Source organism: Macaca fascicularis, chromosome 11 (genome assembly GCF_037993035.2).
Source record: "Macaca fascicularis isolate 582-1 chromosome 11, T2T-MFA8v1.1".
NCBI lineage: Eukaryota > Metazoa > Chordata > Mammalia > Primates > Cercopithecidae > Macaca > Macaca fascicularis.
Window position 1 is genome coordinate 109,409,332 of NC_088385.1, and position 20,001 is coordinate 109,429,332.

Genomic DNA, 20,001 nt, shown 5'->3' on the forward strand with positions numbered 1-20,001 from the left:
TATGTGGATTGCAGAAGCCAGCTCAAGGTAGGGCACAAAGAGCCCTTAAGAGAGTCATTTGCTGGAGCTGTTGAAGCAGGTGATAGAATCAAACTATACTTTGAAAACCAGAGTCCTAAGGAAAGAGAGATGGCCCTCACTTCTGTGGGCATCCAGAAATGAGAATTAGTATGAGAAGAGTCTTTCTAACAATCCTTGGGCATGGCCTTTTACTTTTATTCTTCACAAAGCCGCATCTTCATAAGGTAAGCAAATGACTCTTTCTGCCCTAGGAGGACTGTTAATATTGTTGACCAGATTGCTTAATTTCCTAGTGTTCAACATAGACCAGTGTTTTATTTCACTAATTTCCTTGGTGTCTGTCAATGGTACATGAATTCTCTGTGTGATATTCACTTATTTTCAGGTGGACAGATGCATAGTTTCCTTGGAAAGGTCTAGCCATAACTACATGTTATCTTTGGTAATATGAATGGGCTTCCAGACAGGACATCATCTATGCCATTGGTATCCAACATCTGCCCAGAATATAAAATCAGAAGATAAAGATTAAACATAGTTTTTCAAATGCCATCCTCTTTTTTTTTGGTAAAATAAATTACTGCTAAGGTCAGTAAAATTTAAAAGTCTATACGAAGAGTGCTCAAGCATGTTGTGGTATTATTTTTTCAAAGTGCCAAGCAAGTATGCAGACTGAGGCTGAATGGTTCATTTAGGGTGTCAAGTATGCAGACTGAGGCTGAATGGTTCATTTAGGGTGTGATTATATTATTTCAGGAGATTTCAGATAAAATCTGGACTCATCAGACCATTATTTCTTTTCTTTCTGCAGGATTTTGCTTCTATTATTTCTCTCCCTTTTATTCTTAATATGTTATTGCTTAAACATGACTGTGAAACTTTAAGTGCCTTCCTTAAATTATTGTATTTTAGAATGCCATATATCTTAGGATATTGTAGCAAACTCAAGGCCAACTGAAGAAGTTCTTAGTAATATTCTGGCCTTCACTGAGCCTGTTTTTTAGCCATTACACTCCTCCCAGTCCCCTCCCCCCTGAAAACTATTTTTCTGAATTGAAGAAATGAACTATGCATAAGGAAAAAGAGAGAGGTGTGGTTAAGTTACAGTTTTTCTCCAAGCTAAATCATGTTCTCATCTTTATTTCATCTGGGACCAACATCATGCCCAGATTCCCAAACCTCCGTAAATGCTTTTTAACAAATATAATTATCCATCGAGAAAAATCTCTGATTTGTTTTACCGAATTCAGCAAAGAGAAATATTCTTAGCTTATGATATTGGCAGGAGAAATCATATTCTTTCTTATTTTTCTTTTTTCTTACATACTCAAACATGCTGTGAATGGCCACATCACTCTGCTTTGGGATCCACTCTGAGGCAATGGCCTTTTGGCCTTCTGGCCAACTGCTCACTTCTGTGAATTTCCTTTCTGAGAACTGGAGACTGTTGCCCCAGAAGTCATTTTCCAATTTATCACAGAATCTATCCATGGTTACAGAATTAGTTGGCCTCCTTGAGAATACGCAATGTGAGACCTAATGTGACACACAGCTGGGGAAGCTCCTTTGGTGCAGGGACACTGGGCCAGGATAACTGCTTGTGGGCCATTTTATTTCCCTGGACACTTGCCTTCTGTCTGCTGTCTTTGTCTCACATCTGGGTTTGAGAAAGCTGTGTGGAGGCATCACTTATGCCAATACTTAGGCATAAGTAACTCTGCCCCGCTCTAGCAGAAGTGAGGGCCTAAGTTCAGGATTTAAACATTCCTTTCTGATACATAGTCTTTCAACAGGGCAGACTCCATTCTCTCTTCTCAGCTTTCCTGTCAAGTACCTGCTACTTTGTAACCCCAATGGGAAGCCTCTTCCCCTTGGGGAAAAAGGAGAATATAAAAATCCACTGACCTCTTGCTGGGTATGGTCTTTTTAATCTCCACTATGTTAACTGAATGCCTATTTATATAAAAGCTACATTTAAAAACCTTTAGGCTGATAAATGAAATGACCCTCAAGGTGTTGTAGCAGCTTCCATATGATAAGGATAGGAGGAAAGAAGTGAAGCTTTTGACTCTGAGCAGTAGGAATTCTGATAAGAGAATGTAGACAGAGTTACACACATCCTTATAACTGAACTGTACGTTCAAGTCATTGAAGATGACTTAAGAAAAAGAATTTTAGTAAAAAGCGGACTGCTGGTTCAGGAATATTTTAATCTGCTTCTAAAGACTTGCTAATTTATTTTTCTTCTCGAACAACTTGTTCATCTTCTCCTCATCTCTCTTCCTTGCTCTGGTTCAGGAAGACACTCTGGTAAAAGTCACTTATGAAGTCCTAGCCTCCTCATGTCTTCTCATCAAGCCAGTGCTCCCACGGTCCACTGAGATCTGCCTTTGGCAGTCATTTCCCTCAGTTGGATTCCAAGCCATCATAAATTCTTCGCATTTTTCAGAACATCTGTGCCTTCTTTTGCCACATCTTTTTTCTTGGTACTCAACAGGTCACAAATCACCCTATACTTCTCTTTCCAGGCTGTTGATGTCTTAATACTCTCTTTTCAAACCAAATTCCTCTCTTGTGTCTGGCTATGGCTCTTGGCTCCCCAGCCTTCTCATCTCCCCCATCTGGGTTAGTCATCTGTGGCATCACCAAGGGGTCTCTTTCTCTTAGCCTTCTATCTGACCTGAACTTTTGCATTTCTCTAAATGTCAGAGTGACTACACATACCACATTACTAGGCTGGAAGCTTAGTTAAGTTCTCTAATGTGATTTAAACACAGGAGTGCAGAAAACACTTCCATGGAAGCATGAACGCCTGAGAAGACTCAAACTTAGAGGATACTAGTTAGCTACTGAGACAGAAGGCACTATAACAAGACCCAAAGATATAATCAAATGAAGTTGAAAACTATTCCATTAAACACAAGTTTCTCCTTGACATTTAGAAAAACCAGGGCCTTTGCAGTGGTACATTACCAATAGCTTCCCTTTATAGAGTGCTTCCTACTAAGCTACTATAGTAAATATTACTTTTCTTGTCTTATTTACCCATGTGCAGTATCTACATGGAGTCAGCATTATTACTACATCCATTTTACATTTTAGAAAGCTGAGGCTTAGCAAGGTTAAGTAACTTGACCCAAATCATACATCTAGTAAGTTGCAGAGCCAGGTCACCTTAATCGGGGCCACCTTGAAAGTGAGAGAATTCCCTGGTGATGAAGAAATCTGAAGTTGATACCTTTACTGGGATCCTTGTGGGCACATGATGCTAATATCAATGAAGAATATGGGTGAAGGCATCTAAGTGGACCCACTAACCCCAGGGTTTGAGCACATGCAGTGCACAGAGTTTTATCCTAGGTATTCTAGAGAATGCCAGAAGGAATGCCATGCATAGCTTTTTCCCTTGAGACAGAAGTCTGTGCACCTCTGCAGTTTAGGACATGGCTCTTGGATGCTCACATCTTACCCAGTACATTGTGACCCTTTCAGTTTCAGATGGGGCAGTCAGCCTTGTTTCATAGCTGGCCAATACCCTTGAATTGCATAAAGTTATAACAACTTTAGCAGACACTGAAATAGAGAAGTTTTTACCCATAATCTTGATATCCCAGCAAATCACTTTATCTTCATTTTTCAAAATTGTTTCTGTTTCTCATCCAGATACATACATACATACATTATTTTCGCATAGCTCCAGCCACAATCTAAATTTAATGCAGTATTTTATTTTTTCCCACTTAACATGACATTGTAAGCATTTCCCATATTGTTTTCATAATTATAATTTTAAAACTGCAGAATATTTGAGTAGATATGCCATCATTTGTTTCTTTAACCATTTTCCTATTACTAGGCATTTAGGCTATTTCTACTTTTATCATCATTTTAACTAATGCATCAATAAATGTCTTTGTACACATAACATTCTACTACTCATAGATCATTTATAAGAATAAATTCCCAGGAATGGAATTACTGAGTCAAAGGGTATTATCAGACAATCCTATTTTGATGAAAGCCCACAATTTTGCATAAGGACTAGAGGAATTTAATCAACAAAGCAGAGAATTATATCCAGATTTTCTCCCGGGATTAGAAAAGAGACAGCCAAGGTGGGGCACAGACAGGGATCTTACCTGTGTCCTGTGAGTTAGAATAAATGAACGAATTTCTGTTTTCAATTACTAGTGAAGTTTCCTTTGAAGGAAACACGGGGTGTAACCAAGACTTGAGTTTGGCATCCAAAGGTTTTCTAAGTAGAAGTGAAACCAAGGAAAATGAAATTGATGACAAGAGACTCTGGTTCTCTCAACTTTGAAAATCACCAAGTACCTATGAGGTTTCTTCTCTAGGGTAGGGAGATGGGTTCATCACACAGCTGCCAAGACAGCACCACACCTCAGTGTATGGGAGTGGGAGAGTTTGCATCCTAAATAACAAAGGCTCTGCTCCTGTGCTCCTTCTGAACCCAGGTCCTCTCTGGAGAACCTGGCTCCTCCCTAATCTGGTGTCTCTCCACCTTTGTTTGGGTCATGATATCCCTGACAATCTGCCTTCTCATTCAATCCAAAATTTGGCTGAACACTCCTGTCCTTCTTTCACCACATTATTATTCTCCTTTTTATAAACATTCGATCACATATGTTTCTTGAGCACCTACTGAAGTCTAGATGCTGTTCTCAGTACCAGGGATAAGAAGTTAACAACACAGACAAAAACAGGATAACAGGTCACTATCTCCTTATAATCAGGATAACTGTAACAAACTTAAAGGAAACTGCAACACAGGGATGCTGGACTCAACAGTTCAAGGATAATTGCTCAGAGAAATTGTTGAAGTCTCAGTCTATCAACACAAAATTTCTTCAGGCCCCCATGAGAATTCTTGTCTGATGACTTCATTCCCATTAACCTTCTAAATATGGAAAATGATTACTTTGTGTATCATAAACAAGGTCTTAACTGTATATTAGTCTCTTTTTTTTTTTCTGTTTTGTGAAGACTGGCATATTCTTTCCAGTTTGATTTTGAGCATCTTGAGGGCAGAAAGTGTCATCTCATGCTTCTGTGTTTAGAAGCACAATACTGGGCACTTGGACACTTCACAAGTACTCACTGATTGGTAGATTGACAAGTTGGGTACACAAACGGTACATAGAGAGAAGCAACAGAAGAAATTCGTACTTTGGAAAGAAGAAACCTAACACCAGCCAGTCTCTGTGTCTCCATTTCCTTTCTTGTTAAAAGAGGATGATCATCGTATTTCCCTCTCCAAGGTTGTTGTGAGTTAAGGCACAACGAGAGCTTGAGACAGCTTGTGGCACTGAGCAAGCACTCCCAGCATGTCATCTCACATCACCCTCCTTAGCATCATTATGATGAACTGATTGTGACGTTGTGTGGTGAAGTGTTTAGAACACAGGCTCTGGAGGAGTTTGCCTGGGTTCAGGTGCTGGCTTAACCTTTTTTTTTTTATTTGAAAAACAAATTTTTTGATTTCACATGTTTCATCATTTGAGTTCAGAGAGAATTTCAAAAGTACAGTCATCTCTGTATTTGCAGATTCCATGTCCACAACCATGGATAGAAAATATTTGAAAGAAAATTAAAAATAACAATATAACAATTAAAAATAATACACATTTTAAAGATACAGTATAACAGGTGTTTACTAGCATTTACATTGTATTAGATGTTATAAGTGATCCAGAGATGATTTTAAAGCACACAAGAGGAAGTGCATAGGTTACATGCAAATATTAATATCACACCATCTTACAGAAGAGCCTTGAGCATACCATTTCTAACTACGTGATGTGAAGAAGCTCCTTAACTTCTCAGGTTGCATCCAAAAAGAGGCACATACTCACCTCACAAGGTGCTTGTGATGCATGCGTAAGTGAACACTTACCCAATGTTAGTTAATATTATTCAGCAAAGACTCAGTGAATGGCCGTTCTGTGCATGCACCTGGTGCTCAGAGTATAGAAGAGGACACAGGATACACAGTCTCCCCACCTCCCCCTGCATGCCTGCAGTCCATAATGTGTTTTGGCATCATCAATCCATATAGCTAACTCCAGAGAGTGCCTGGCAGTTCAAAAATCATTTTCACATACATTTTGTGCATCAGCCATTTCAACAACCTTATGGTGCCAATGGAATTATTCTCACTTTCATAGATGAAAAAACTGAGAGTTTAAGTGGCTTATGAATCTGGAAGTTCCTTTGATTTCAAATGGCAAGGCTTCTCCACCCACATACTTGTCCCCAAACCTCATGAATGGATGAAATTCAGGCCCATAAATCTGTGGGGGTTCCTGAAGCAGGTAGTCCCCAAGATAACTAACACATACTAGTGGTTTTCAAACTTGAGCCTGCATCTTTATCACCTGGAGGGCTCATTAAAACACGACCAACAGGCCCCACCTTTAGAGTTGCTGTTTCAACAGGTACTGGGGTGGTGCTCAAGCACTTGCATTTTCCACAGGTTCTCAGATGATGCCAATGCCTATGTGCAATATCAACTTCTAATATGTGTGTATAATATATGATTAAGTCCTGGAGCACTAGAGAGAAGGGAAGAGTCAATAAAGACTACAGTCCTGGGAAAGACCTCTTACACTTTCTTACACAGAAAGCCTTCATATCACTTGTGATAATTGCCTAATAAAGGTATCTATATGTCAGTCTGGTAGCAGAACCAGTCTTATTGCAAAACAGAAAGAAAAAATTTATAACCCTTCAAAGTAAGAAACTGAACTGAAACAAAAACACATGTTGACCTTTTTCCCTTCCCTGCATTTTTTATTTGCACAGTCTGTGTCCTTCTGAATTCCAGCTAGCACCTGAAGACAACAAGCCAGGTCTCAGGGAAGGAAATGAGAGCCTTAATAGATTCCCCAGCCAAATGGAAAGCTAGAAACACAAGCCCGTCTTCTGATATTGAAAGCTGCCTTTTCTAAATACCAAGTTCAATTTATTTTTAAGCTTTCAAAATTGTCAGATGGCCAGTCAAGCCAACCTGCTCAATTGTAAAATTCAGCTCAGAAGACAGACTTCCCAGGATCCCAAATCGACCTTTCCTATGCATTTGCCCTATAACCTCCTAGGGTAATGCAGAGAAGTCAAAAAGGTAGTGTGGGTTTGGGGCACCTTCAGTACCACATCGTCAAAATATCCTTCCATGGATCATTCAAACTTCGTGGCAAAGGAGGGTGAAAGGGAATACACCACTGATGATTGCCCATAGAACCATGGTAATTATACAAAGCAGAGGACATTTAATTTTGCAAAAATAAATATAATTTGTTATTTATCAGTTAGTTTACACCTAATCAGAATTTCTCAAGCGAGTGATAGGATCAATCTCACTGAGGAAACAGGGTTAATTAATCCAACTGATTGCATACATAAGCGGCAGGAAGGAGGCATATGAAGCTCTGTTTCTTTTCTGAGCCCTTCTGATGAGACTGTGTATGCAGCTCTCATAGCTTTAAATCCAACAGTGCCTGAAGGCAGGAAATCCATATTGGGAGTGCTGGGAGGGAAGGCAGGGGCCACTGCTGGCTTCCCAATTAGAGCCTTTCTCCAGGTCCCTGTTTCCGTTTTCCTCTAAATAAGAAGTTGGGTTTTTAATGATTCTCTTTCTAGTCACTTCCTTCCTGCTGCCTTGCTAGGTCATTTCAGCACATGCCTTCTCAACGAATCTATTTCTGGAAAAGACAGAGGAAAAATGACCTCATTCACTCATTGAGAAGTCAACGGGGCATCCCCAGGGCTGGCTGGTACCTCTGTGTGGAGGGGTCTCCCTGGCCTTCCTAGCGGTTTCTCATGCAACAGCCACCTCGGGACTCTGCAGAGCAACCTGGCACAGGTGCACAAACACATATTAGCACCACTTCTGTGGTGAAGGCTGAAAGTAGCTTGAGAGGTGGTAGGATGCTTGGTCTTGTCCCAAGGAGCACACAAGCTAATCAAAAACACAGACCGAGATTGTCTCTTCACTCTGTTAATTTTTCCTTTGCTGTGCAGAAGCTTTTTAGTTTTATGTAATCCCATTTGTCTATTTTTGCTTTTGTTGCTTTTGGGGTCTTGTCCAAACTAATGTCAAAAGACAAATACTGTATGATCTCACTCGTATATGGAATCTAAATAAGTTAATCTCATAGAAGTAGAGAGTAGAATAGTGGTTACCAGAGACTGGGATGTGTTAGTTAGGTGGGGAGATAGAGAAACTGTTCAATGGGTACAAAGTTAGTTAGACAAGAGGAATAATTTCTGGTGTTCTATTGCACAATAGGGTGACTCTGGTTAACAATATCATAATGCGTACTTCAAAATAGCTAAAAAAGAGGATATTGAATGTTCTTACCACAAAGAAATGATAAAGGTATGAGATGATCAGTATGCTAAATACCCTGTTAGACTTTTACACAATGTATGCATGTATCAGAACATCACGTGTACCCCATAATTATTTATAATTGTTATGTGTCAATTAAAAGCAAACATACAAACCAAAACACCATGGACCAAGATGTCAATATGACTAGAGCAGAAACCTATTTGAACCTTAGCAATGGACAGACAGGTCCTTAGAAATCCTCCAGTTCAGAGATGCATTTTGGTAAGAGGCATATCAACCCTCTGCATGATGTATAATTAGGTATGTTTGTGGATTTTCCTGGAAAGAAGTCACTCAGAAGATTCTCAAAAGATTCCATGATCTGAGAAAACTAAAGAAGCACAGGTCACATGTGACCAGGGTCACAAGAGAAGCTGAGGCAAAGTCAGGAAGGACTCCCTGCTTTCCTCTGCAGTCTTCTTTCTATCACGCTCTTCGGAGACATCGACGACTGGCCTGCACATTGGCTGCTGGTGATTTGGAATCACATCCCAAATGCCAGATCCAATGTCAAAGGACACCTACAGATCCAAGAGATCTCAGCTTAGCATTCACCGAAGAGTTTTCTTCAAGGAGTTCCATGCAAAAAGCTTAGGAAACGGCTGTAAACGTTATCTTATTTTGCAGAGTCTTAAAGTTCACCAGCCTATTCAAGATTGTGGGAGAACAGCCTATTCAGGTTCCACAGTGAAGAAATCTGTTTCATGGTACTAAAGTCCACTTTCTCCACACAATAGACCACCAGACTCTCATTTTCCAGGAATGTCCATTGACTTCCTGAGGAACAAAGGCGCCTGTATCCTGAAATTCCTTCTTTTATCTTTTCTTTTGATTAAAGAACATGAGAGAGTCCTTTGGGAATGTAAATAATTACTGAGTAACAAGGCATTATAAACCACGAACAGCCCAGAAAAAGTTACTGCTGGGTCTGTGAGAGGAAGACGTGAGGGAAGTAGGTTTGCTGTAGGGGATTGGTTCAGAATAACAGAACTCTGCTAAACTGAAAGGTCTTCAGGGCTTCCTTCTGAGGGGGATCTCCTCCATCCAGTCCATCTAAGGCAGTACCACCCGCAGGTTCATCATCCCATTATTTCTTTCAAAATGTTGATCAAATTTGACACGGTCTTGTTTATTTGTTGCTGGACTTGTAATTTGTCTCTGTCCTCCCCCATACCCATTGGAATGTGGGATCTATGAAGCCAATAGCCTTTTATTCCCTATTCACTGCTGTAGCCACAACGCTGGCAAGTTTTACACAGAGTAAGTGCTTAAGGAATATATTTGGTACACACGTAGGAACACGTTAGTGAACGGATACAGAAACTGTTCATCGCTGTGTGTCCAGTGTCTACCCTGTGTTCAAAAGATGTTTCATGAATAAATGAATGGAGAAGGGGTGGCCTGCATTGTTTTTCATGCTCAAACTATGCTTGTGAGTATTGGGAGAAATGAGTGCTATTCAGGCCCTTCTTGGATTGATATAAAATTGAGTTTCCTTCCTCAATGACGAGTAATAGACTAGAATGTTTTTCAGATGGCACTAAGTCAGGTAAAGAAACATTAGAAGGTAGGATTTGAATTTAAGGAGACCTTTAACAATTTAGAAGCAAGGAGTCATTAAAAACAGAAAGATGTTTAAAATAGACAAAAATGGGCTCCATCTGGCAGAGACAAGTACTATAACAAAATAGCTGTGGGCCCTGAGTGAGCAGGAAAGTACTACAACAAATTGTAATATGAGGCGGGTGTATGTAGAGAATTATGAAACGAAAGCCTAGAGAGTAATCTTTCCACAAAACTTGGCATTGCTGAGGTTTTAATTAGAGTGGGAACTCAGATTTCATTCTCCTATTTTAAGGCTCATTTGGAGAACCTGGAAAAGATCCAGCTAGGAGAGAAAAAAAAAAAAAAAAGATTAACTGGGTGGAAAATGAAGTTAAGATCTAACCCAAAAAAGAAAAGGCTAAGAAGTGACTTAATCACCAGCACCAGGTATAAGAAGAGTGATTATTACACAGAAGAGTCTTCCTCATCTCTTCTGAGGACTAGACAAGGGTAAACAGACTCGGGCCACATTGGAAGCATTTCCACTTAAACATCGGGAAGAATTTCTTGATTATAAGGGGAAACATGCTGACCCCAGGCGCTGTGGGAAGCTGAGCAATTGCTACTCTGGAGATCTTTAAACGTAGGATGACAACCATCTGCCTTGGAAGGCTTAGCTAGAGGCAAGGGACCGGACCTAAGGACCTCTTGGCTTTCCTTCCATCTTTGATTCTTACGGCCGCTAAGCATCCCCATTCTACAGAAATCCTCCATTCCCGTCATAAGACAGACCCCATACTGTCCAAATCAGCATAGCTTCCCCTGGGAGAAGCTCGATTGTTCTCTTCTGAACGGAAAGGAAACCGATCGTGTTGCCTCAGCTGCTTCCCTTCTCCAGCCCCCACAGAGAGAGGACAGCTTTGGTCCTGATGGACCTCCACAAATACTGGGATGGGCCTGCTTCTCCATTTGTGTGGGATTGGAAGATGTGAATTCAGTTGGAGACAGCCGCTTTCTCCAAGAATCATGGAGTGTCAGAGCTGCAACACATTTCAGAGCGAATCTACACCCATCTCCTTGCTACTCAAATCAGGAAACTGAGAACTTGGAAGACTAAATGATTCTCTCCAGGTAGTGCAGCTGGTTCTTTTTCCACGGGACTAAAATCCAGGCCTCTGGCTCCTTATTCTACACTATATCCTTGCTACCTGTGTTTCTGCTGCAGTTAGAAGAAACATTTTTAATGTAGATAGAATGTCTAAAATCCTATCTTTGGTAGCTGGACTGCAGGTGAAAAAATGAGCAAGGGAGAGCAGAAATTCTAACAATAGAATTTCTGGCAGCATTATTCAACTTGAGTGAAAAAGGATAGGTCACTCAGACTCTCCAGCAGGTCAGTTTCCCTGTATTTAAGTGAGGCATTTGGGCCAGGAACATTTTAAGGCTTATACAAACTGCAACATGTTATGATTTGAAATTTTAGCTACGAAAATAATAATGAATAGAAACTCAGCTCCTGGTCTACAGGAATGAGTTTTTTGGGAGATCATTTGTGATGTAATTGGATGGTGGTCAGTCCTTTTGAGACTCGAAAATGGCAATTTTCTTTCTATTTTTAAAAGTAACTTACAAATTTAATATTGTGATGGGGAATATGCTTTAGCACCTGTACAAGGAAATCTCCAAGCCTCTTCTCCTATGCAGTCCCTTCACTGAGCTTCGGACAGGCACCCTAGTGACTCATGGGAATTATTTTCTGAAAGCTCTATTATACATCAGTATCTCTGAAACCAAAGTCAATGTCAACCAGAGTCAAATCAACAAAGTCAAATCCTCCTTTGGACTTGCTCATATCTGCACCATTATCTTCTTGCTTACCCAGACTCAAAATGTTACAGTCATCTTTGACTCCTTTCTGCTCCTTTAACCAGGCAGGCAATATATTGCATCATGTCTTTCACTATCATAGATCTCAGGTCCTCCCACTCATACTGCCTGCTGCTCTTGCAAAATTTCAGGCACTCATGACTCTCCTGCTTCCAGCTTTTTCCTGCCCTTTAGATGAGCTGAAGCAAAGGGGCCGGGAAATATAATAATGATTTCAGGAATGACAAGTGGGAGTGGGCCATATTTGGGAAACAGACTACAGAGTGAAATAACTTGAGAGAAGCATGATACCCCAAATCTTCAGAGCTCTTGGGCAGAGCCTGGGCTGCCCATGGAATGTGAAAAGGGGTCACAAGTTATTTTATGTAGATATTGGAGAAAAGCACAACCCAAGGAGACTGGAAAACCTGAGTGCATCTGGTTTATACATATGCTATATCATTTACCTTTTACAACAATCCTATGAGATAAACACTGTTATCATCTTCACTTTACAGTTGAAAATAGTGAACCACAGAAAAGTTTCTTTATTTGTCTCAGGTCACCCACTTATTAAATGCCCAAACCAGGATCCACTCAAGACTTTCTGAGCACTAAATCATTCTATTACACTTCTTCTTCTTCTTCTTCTTCTTCTTCTTCTTCTTCTTCTTCTTCTTCTTCTTCTTCTTCTTCTTCTTCTTCTTCTTCTTCTTCTTCTTCTTCTTCTTCTTCTTTCTTCCTCTTCCTCTTCCTCTTCTCCTTCTCCTTCTCCTTCTTTTTCTTCTTTCTTCTTTCTTCTTCCTTCTTCCTTCTTTCTTCTTCCTTCTTCTTTCTTCTTTCTTCTTTTTTTTTGAGACAGGGTTTTGCTCTATTGCCCAGGCTGGAGTGCAGTGGTACAATTACAGCTCACTGCAGCTTCAACCTCTCAGGCCCAAGAGATCCTCCCACCTCAACCTCCTGAGTAGCTGGGACTACAGACATGCAATACCATGTCTGGTTAATTTTTAATTTTTGGTCGAGATAGGGTCTCACTATGCTGCCCAGGCTGGTCTCAAATTCCTCGGCTCAAGCAATTTTCCTGCCTTGACCTCTCAAAGTGCTGGAATTTCAGGAGTGAGCCACTGCACCTGGCAACACTGCTTCTTAACTTGAGTAGAAACTTCCTGCCTAGACAGAAGTCATTTGAAAAGCTTAGTGCATCTTAGAGTATCTTCTAAGAGAAAATTGGTGTGAAACCATGGGGAATAAAGCCCAGTACTTGACATGGGATTTCAATTCATTTACTTGATATGACATAGTGGGTGATGCAAAATAGGTACATTTTTCTTTACCGTTTTCCACAAGTGACTTTTCACTTCAGTTTGCTTGGCCTGATAAATAGAGTGAAGTGAAAATGCATGCTCTTTGCATTCTAAAAACCCCACTACCTCAACCCTATCATTTTAGGCTCCTTTTTATTAAGCTCTGCTGATTCTAATTGTCATCTCTTATGATACTGACAAGTTTATCAACTGCTTCTGTCTTGTTTGACACCATCCAACAATAACAGGAAAAAAAGGCAAGTGAGGATAAAGACATTCTTTTGAGCAGCCACTCATTTGCTCTAACACATCTGGCTAATGCATAGAGTATAAAATTGCTCAAGAAATATGGCCGCCAGGAACTTTGTTAATATTTTTGTGCCCAAGTTGATCTAAACTCTGAAGCTGAGCCAGTCTTATATGCAGACAGAATGATAATAAAAAATGTTGACTAAGTATCTACCATATATGCCAGGCACTGTGCTAGGCACCATTGGTTATCTTATATCATCCTACAGGAACCTAGTAGGGAGGTGTTATTGCTGTTTTTGATAGCATGGGAAATGGTTCAGAGATCACACAGCTCATTAAGTGATGCTAACAGGACTGGCATCTGGATCTGGCTGACACTAGATCAGTCTTTCATTTTGTAGTGTCTTGATTTGGGGCACTCAAGTGATAGAACGTAAGAAGCTCAGGGATAACTTCTTTGGCAGAGATTCCTAGTAACTTCCCAATAGCTATTTTCCCTCTTTCTGCAATAACAGAAACCCTAATTTTCAGCTAACTGTATTTTCCAGCCTAACTTAGAGCTCTGTGTGGCCATGTGCTCAAGCCCTAGAAAATGAAATATGAGTGAAAGTGTCACATGAAAGCTTCTGGGATCCTTCATTAAAAGACAACCAAAATGCATCCTTTGCTTTTTTTATCTTCCTGTTGGCTAGAGCATGGGTATAATGTTGAACCTCCAGCAGCCGTCTTGGGTCCTGTAGATGAGGGCCACCATGCTGGGATGGTGAAATAGAAAGCTAGAAATTGCTGGGTCTTGAAGATTTTGTGGCACAGAGCTACTTTGCACAGCAGATGGTTCAGCAGCCCTGCCTGAACTATGTATCTTGGGACTACTACATGAAAGAAATAAACTTCCATATTGTTTAAGCCAATGTAATCTTGGAACTCTGTTTCTCAGAATATTTTCATGATAACCTCCTCTTAAATGAACAAAGAACAGATCACTGGCTGGTTACTAATGCCTCAAATGTCTCCATTATGGCTTTGTTCATTCAATTAAGATATATTTACACAGAGTTTCTGGAAAGGAAGGTAACAGATCACTTAGAGTACATAACTGAAGCAACGGTAGGCAAAAATCAGGCAACCTTGAGGTGCCTACAACTTTTGTTGTTTTTTTTTTTTTTGAGACAGATTCTCACTCTGTCACCTAGGCTGGAATGCAGTGGCACACGATCTTGGCTAACTACAACCTCTGCCTCGCAGATTCAAGTGATTCTCTGCCTCAACCTCCTGAATAGCTGGGATTACAGGTGCCTGCCACCATGTCTGGCTAATTTTTGTATTTTAGTAGAGATGGGCTTTCACCATGTTGGCCAGGTTGGTCTCGAACTCCTGACCTCAAGTGATCCACCTGCCTCAGCCTCCCAAAGTGCTGGGATTACAGGTATGAGCCACCATACCTGGCTGAAGTGCTCATAATTCTGTGGCAGGCATTTGTGCTGCTATTGGGTGTGAGGAGTCAAGAGGGAGTGGGCAGAGTGAGGTCCTCTCTGCTCTTGACAATATGGAAAAAAGAAATCCAATTTCCTTTTTCTTTTCTACCTAACAGTTTTGTCCAGGGCAGTTCTTTTCTAGGAAATGTACCCCATATCTGTGATTACACAGAGCAAAAGTTCAGATTACATCAGTTTGGGATTAACGGTAATGATGACACCTTTGTATTGACAATACTAGACTGAAACAGGAGAGTTAGGATCAGGAAATGAAAACATTCTCCCCATACCACCTCAACTTCATGGGCAAAATGGGGGGCACCCTCCATGAGCAGTCAGTCATTGATGTATTTACCAATAAGTTTGTTCAACAAACTTATTTACTATCTACTATGTGCCAGGAATACTTTTTATGGATTAAATGTTAAGAAAATGTTAAGGACATTTTAAATTTATGATTACAAAATCATCTCATCTAGATAGTCTTCTTGCAGAACTAAGCTGAAAGTCAATTTAAAAAAAACTACTATAAAGCAAGCAAAACAATTGGTTACCTACTACATTGAAGGCACTGCCCTAAGTGCTGTGTAATATGTGAAAATGAATAGGCAAGGCAAAGTTGCAACCTTCAAGGAATTTAGGACCCAGTAAGGAGATGCATTAACTCATAAATAACTATGATATAAAGCAGAATATACTTGAGTGCCTCACGAGGTACAAGATACAAGGACCATGCAGAGGACAAATTTTGCTGAGTCACTGAGGGGTGGCCTCCACTCAAGAGTAAAATAACCATCTCATAAATTGGTATGATACCCCAACATCATTTATTAAATAGGGAATCCTTTCCCTATTGCTTATTTTTGTCTGGTTTGTCAAAGATCACGTGGTTGTAGATGAGTAGCGTTATTTCTGAGGCCTCTGTTCTGTTCCATTGGTCGATATATCTGTTTGGGTACCAGTACCATGCTGTTTTTGGTTACTGTAGCCTTGTAGTATAGTTTGAAGTCAGGTAGCATGATGCTTCCAGCTTTGTTCCTTTTGCCTAGGATTTCCTTGGCTATATGGGCTCCTTTTTTGTTCCATATGAAATTTAAAGTAGTTTTTTTCTAATTCTGTGAAGAGAGTCAATGATAGCTTGATGGGAATAGCATTGAACCTATAAATTACTTTGGGCAGTATGGCCATTTTCATGATATTGATTCTTCCTATCCATGAGCATGGAATGTTTTTCCATTTGTTTGTGTCCTCTCTGATTTCCTTGAGCAGTGGTTTGTAGTTCTCCTTGAAGATGTCCTTCACATCCCTTGTAAGTTGGATTCCTAGGTATTTTATTCTTTTTGCAGCAATTGTGAGTGGGAGTTCACTCATGATGTGGCTGTTTGTCTATTATTGGTGCATATGAATGCTTGTGATTTTTGCACATTGATTTTGTATTCTGAGACTTTGCTGAAGTTGCTTATCAGCTTAGGGAGATTTGGGGCTGAGATGATGGGGTTTTCTAAATATACAATCATGTCATCTGCAAACAGAGACAATTTGACTTCCTTTCTTCCTATTTGAAAATTATTTCTTTCTCTTGCCTGATTGTCCTGGCCAGAACTTCTAATGCTATGTTGAATAGGAGTGGTGAGAGAGGGCATCCTTGTCTTGTGCCAGTTTTCAAAGGGAATGCTTACAGCTTTTGCCCATTCAGTATGATATTGGTTATGGTTTTGTCATGAACACTTCTTATTATTTTGAGATATGTTCCATCAATCACTAGTTTATTGAGAGTTTTTAGCATGAAGGGGTGTTGAATTTTATCAAAGGCCTTTTCTGTATCTCTTGAGATAATCATGTGGTTTTTGTCATTGGTTCTGTTTATGTGATGGATTATGTTTATTGGTTTGCATATGTTGAACCAGCCTTGCATCCTAGGGATGAAGCCGACTTGATCGTCATGGATAAGCTTTTTGATGTGCTGCTGGATTCAGTTTGTGAAAAGGGGTCACGAGTTATTTTATGTAGATATTGGAGAAAAGCGTGACCCAAGGAGACTGGAAAACCTGAGTGCATCTGGTTTATATATATGCTATATCATTTACCTTTTACAACAATCCTATGAGATGGACATTGTTATCGTCTTCACTTTACAGTTGAAAATATTGAGCCACAGAAAAGTTTATTTATTTGTCTCAGGTCATTCACTTATTAAATGCCCAAACCAGGATCCAAAATGTTTATAGTATTCTCTGATGGTAGTTTGTATTTCTGTGGGATCACTGGTGATATCCCTTTTATTATTTTTTATTGTGTCATTTGATTCTTCTCTCTTTTTTTCTTTGTTGGTCTGGCTAGCGGTCTATCTATTTTGTTGATCTTTTCAAAAAACCAGCTCCTGGATTCATGAATTTTTTGAAGGGTTTTTCATGTCTCTATCTCTTTCAGTTTTGCTCTGATCTTAGTTATTTCTTGTCTTCTGCTAGCTTTCAAATTTGTTTGCTGTTGCTTCTCTAGTTTTTTTAATTGTGATGTTAGGGTGTCGATTTTAGATCTTTCCCACTTTCTCCTGTGGGCATTTAGTGCTATACATTTCCCTCTAAACACTGCTTTAGCTGTGTCCCAGAGATTCTGGTACATTTTTTCTTTTTACTTATTGGTTTCTAAGAACTTATTTATTTCTGCCTTAATTTTGTTATTTACCCAGTGTTCATTCAGGAGCAGGTTTTCAGTTTCCATATAGTTGTGCAGTTTTGAGTGAGTTTCTTGATCCTGAGTTCTGATTTTATTGCACTGTGGTCTGAGAGACTGTTTGTTATGATTTTCATTCTTTTGCATCTGCCAAAGAGTGTTTTACTTCCAATTATGTGGTCAATTTTAGAATAAGTGTGATATGGTGCTGAGAAGAATGTATATTCTGTTGATTTGGGGTGGAGAGTTCTGTAGATGTCTATTAAGTCCGCTTGGTCCAGAGCTGAGTTCAAGTCCTGAATATCCTTGCTAATTTTCTGTCTCATTGATCTGTCAAATACTGACAGTGGGGAGTTAAAGTCTCCCAGTATTATTGTGTGGGAGTCTAAGTATCTTTGTAGGTCTCTAAAAAGTTGCTTTATGAATCTGGGTGCTCCTGCATTGGATGCATATATATTTAGAATAGTTAGCTCTTCTTATTGCATTGATCCCTTTACCATTAAGTAATGCCCTTCTTTGTCTTTTTTGATCTTTCTTGGTTTAAAGTCTGTTTTATCAGCGACTAGGATTGCAACCTGCACTTGTTTTTTTTTTTATTTGCTTGGTAAATATTCCTTCATCCCTTTATTTTGAGCCTATGTGTGTCTTTTCACATGAGATGGGTGTCCTGAATACAGCACACTGATGGGTGTTGACTCTGTCTAATTTGCCAGTCTGTGCCTTTAATTAGGGCATTTAGCCTGTTTCCATATGCAGAAAACTGAAACTGGACCCCTTCCTTACCTTGTAGAAAAATTAACTCAAGATGGATTAAAAACTTAAATGTAAGACCTAAAACCATAAAAACCCTAGAAGAAAACCTAGGCAATACCATTCAGGACATAGGCATGGGCAAAGACTTCCTGACTAAAACACCAATAGCGACAGCAAGAAAAGCCAAAATTGACAAATGGGATCTAATTAAACTAAAGAGCTTCTGCACAGCAAAAGAAACTATCATCAGAGTGAACAGGCAACCTGCAGAATGGGAGAAAATTTTTGCAATCTATCCATCTGACAAAGGGTAATATCCAAAATCTATAAGGAACTTAAACAAATTTATAAAAAAAGAAAAAGAAAAAGAATAAACAACCTCATCAAAAAGTGGGCAAAGGATATGAACAGCCACTTCTCAAAAGAATACATTTATGCAGCCATCAAATATATGAAAAAAAAGCTCATCATCACTGGTCATTAGAGAAATGCAAATCAAAACCACAATGAGATACCATCTCATGCCAGTTAGAATGGCAATCATTAAAAAGTCAGGAAACAAAAGATGCTGGAGAGCATTCGAGAAATAGAAATGCTTTTACACTGTTGGTGGAAGTGTAAATTAGTTCAATCATTGTGGAAGACAGTGTGGCGATTTCCCAAGGATCTAGAACCAGAAATACCATTTGACCCAGCAATCCCATTTTTGGGTATATACCCAAAGGATTATAAATCATTCTGCTATAAAGACACATGCACATGTATGTTTATTGCAGCACTATTTACAATAGCAAAGACTTGGAACCAACCCAAATGCCCATCAATGATAGACTGGAAGAAGAAAATGTGGCACACATATACCATGGAATACTGTACAGCCATAAAAAAGGATGAATTCATCTCCCTTGAAGGGACATGGATGAAGCTGAAAGCCATCGTTCTCAGCAAACTAACATAGGAACAGAAAACCAAACACCACATTTTCTCACTAATAAGTGTGAGTTGAACAACGAGAACACATAGACACAGTAGGGGAACACCACACAGTGGGGCCAGTTGGGAGGTGGGGGTAAGGGGGTGATAGCATTAAGAGAAATACCTAATGTAGGTGACGAGTTTATGGGTGCAGTAAACCACCATGGAACGTGTATAGCTATGTAAGAAACCTGCACATTCCTCACATGTATCCCAGAACTTAAAGTATAATAATAATTTTAAAAATTGGTATGATACCCCATTGCTGCAGTTTTCTGTTTGCAGAACAGGAAGACAGTAAAGTTATTTTTCCCCCCCATCCCCACCCCCAACTAGAGGAATGTCAGCACAGGCCTCTCTCAGGATGTCAGAGAAGGGACATCCTGAGAGAGGCCTGTGCTGACATTCCTCTAGGGGTGAATCCTAACCCCTTCTCTGAGGAGGGATTTTATGAATTCGAGGTCTTTTACAACCGTGTAATTCGATGGTTCTTCTACCTCTATTCTTGACACAAACTCTTGCTCTCTGGATTACCTGGGCTTTCTAAGCCTTGTCATATTATATTCACTTGGCAGAAGTGAAGCACAAATGTGCGTAGGTAGAGAGGCCTCCAAGGAACACCAGGCTCACAGATTCTCCTTTTGTCTCATCCAGTAGCATAGAGAGAGGGTGAATTCCCAAGAAGAAGTGTTCAGACATGTCAAACGTGAGGTTATGAGATGAAGTC

At 39.8% G+C, this 20,001-nt stretch overlaps 1 protein-coding gene across 6 annotated transcripts in view; it reads right to left on the reverse strand.

The window, feature by feature from the left end:
* The window catches only part of IGF1 (insulin like growth factor 1), an 82,855-nt gene that overhangs the window by 32,716 nt on the left and 30,138 nt on the right, over positions 1-20,001 (reverse strand). The gene's annotated exons all lie outside the window — the stretch shown is intronic.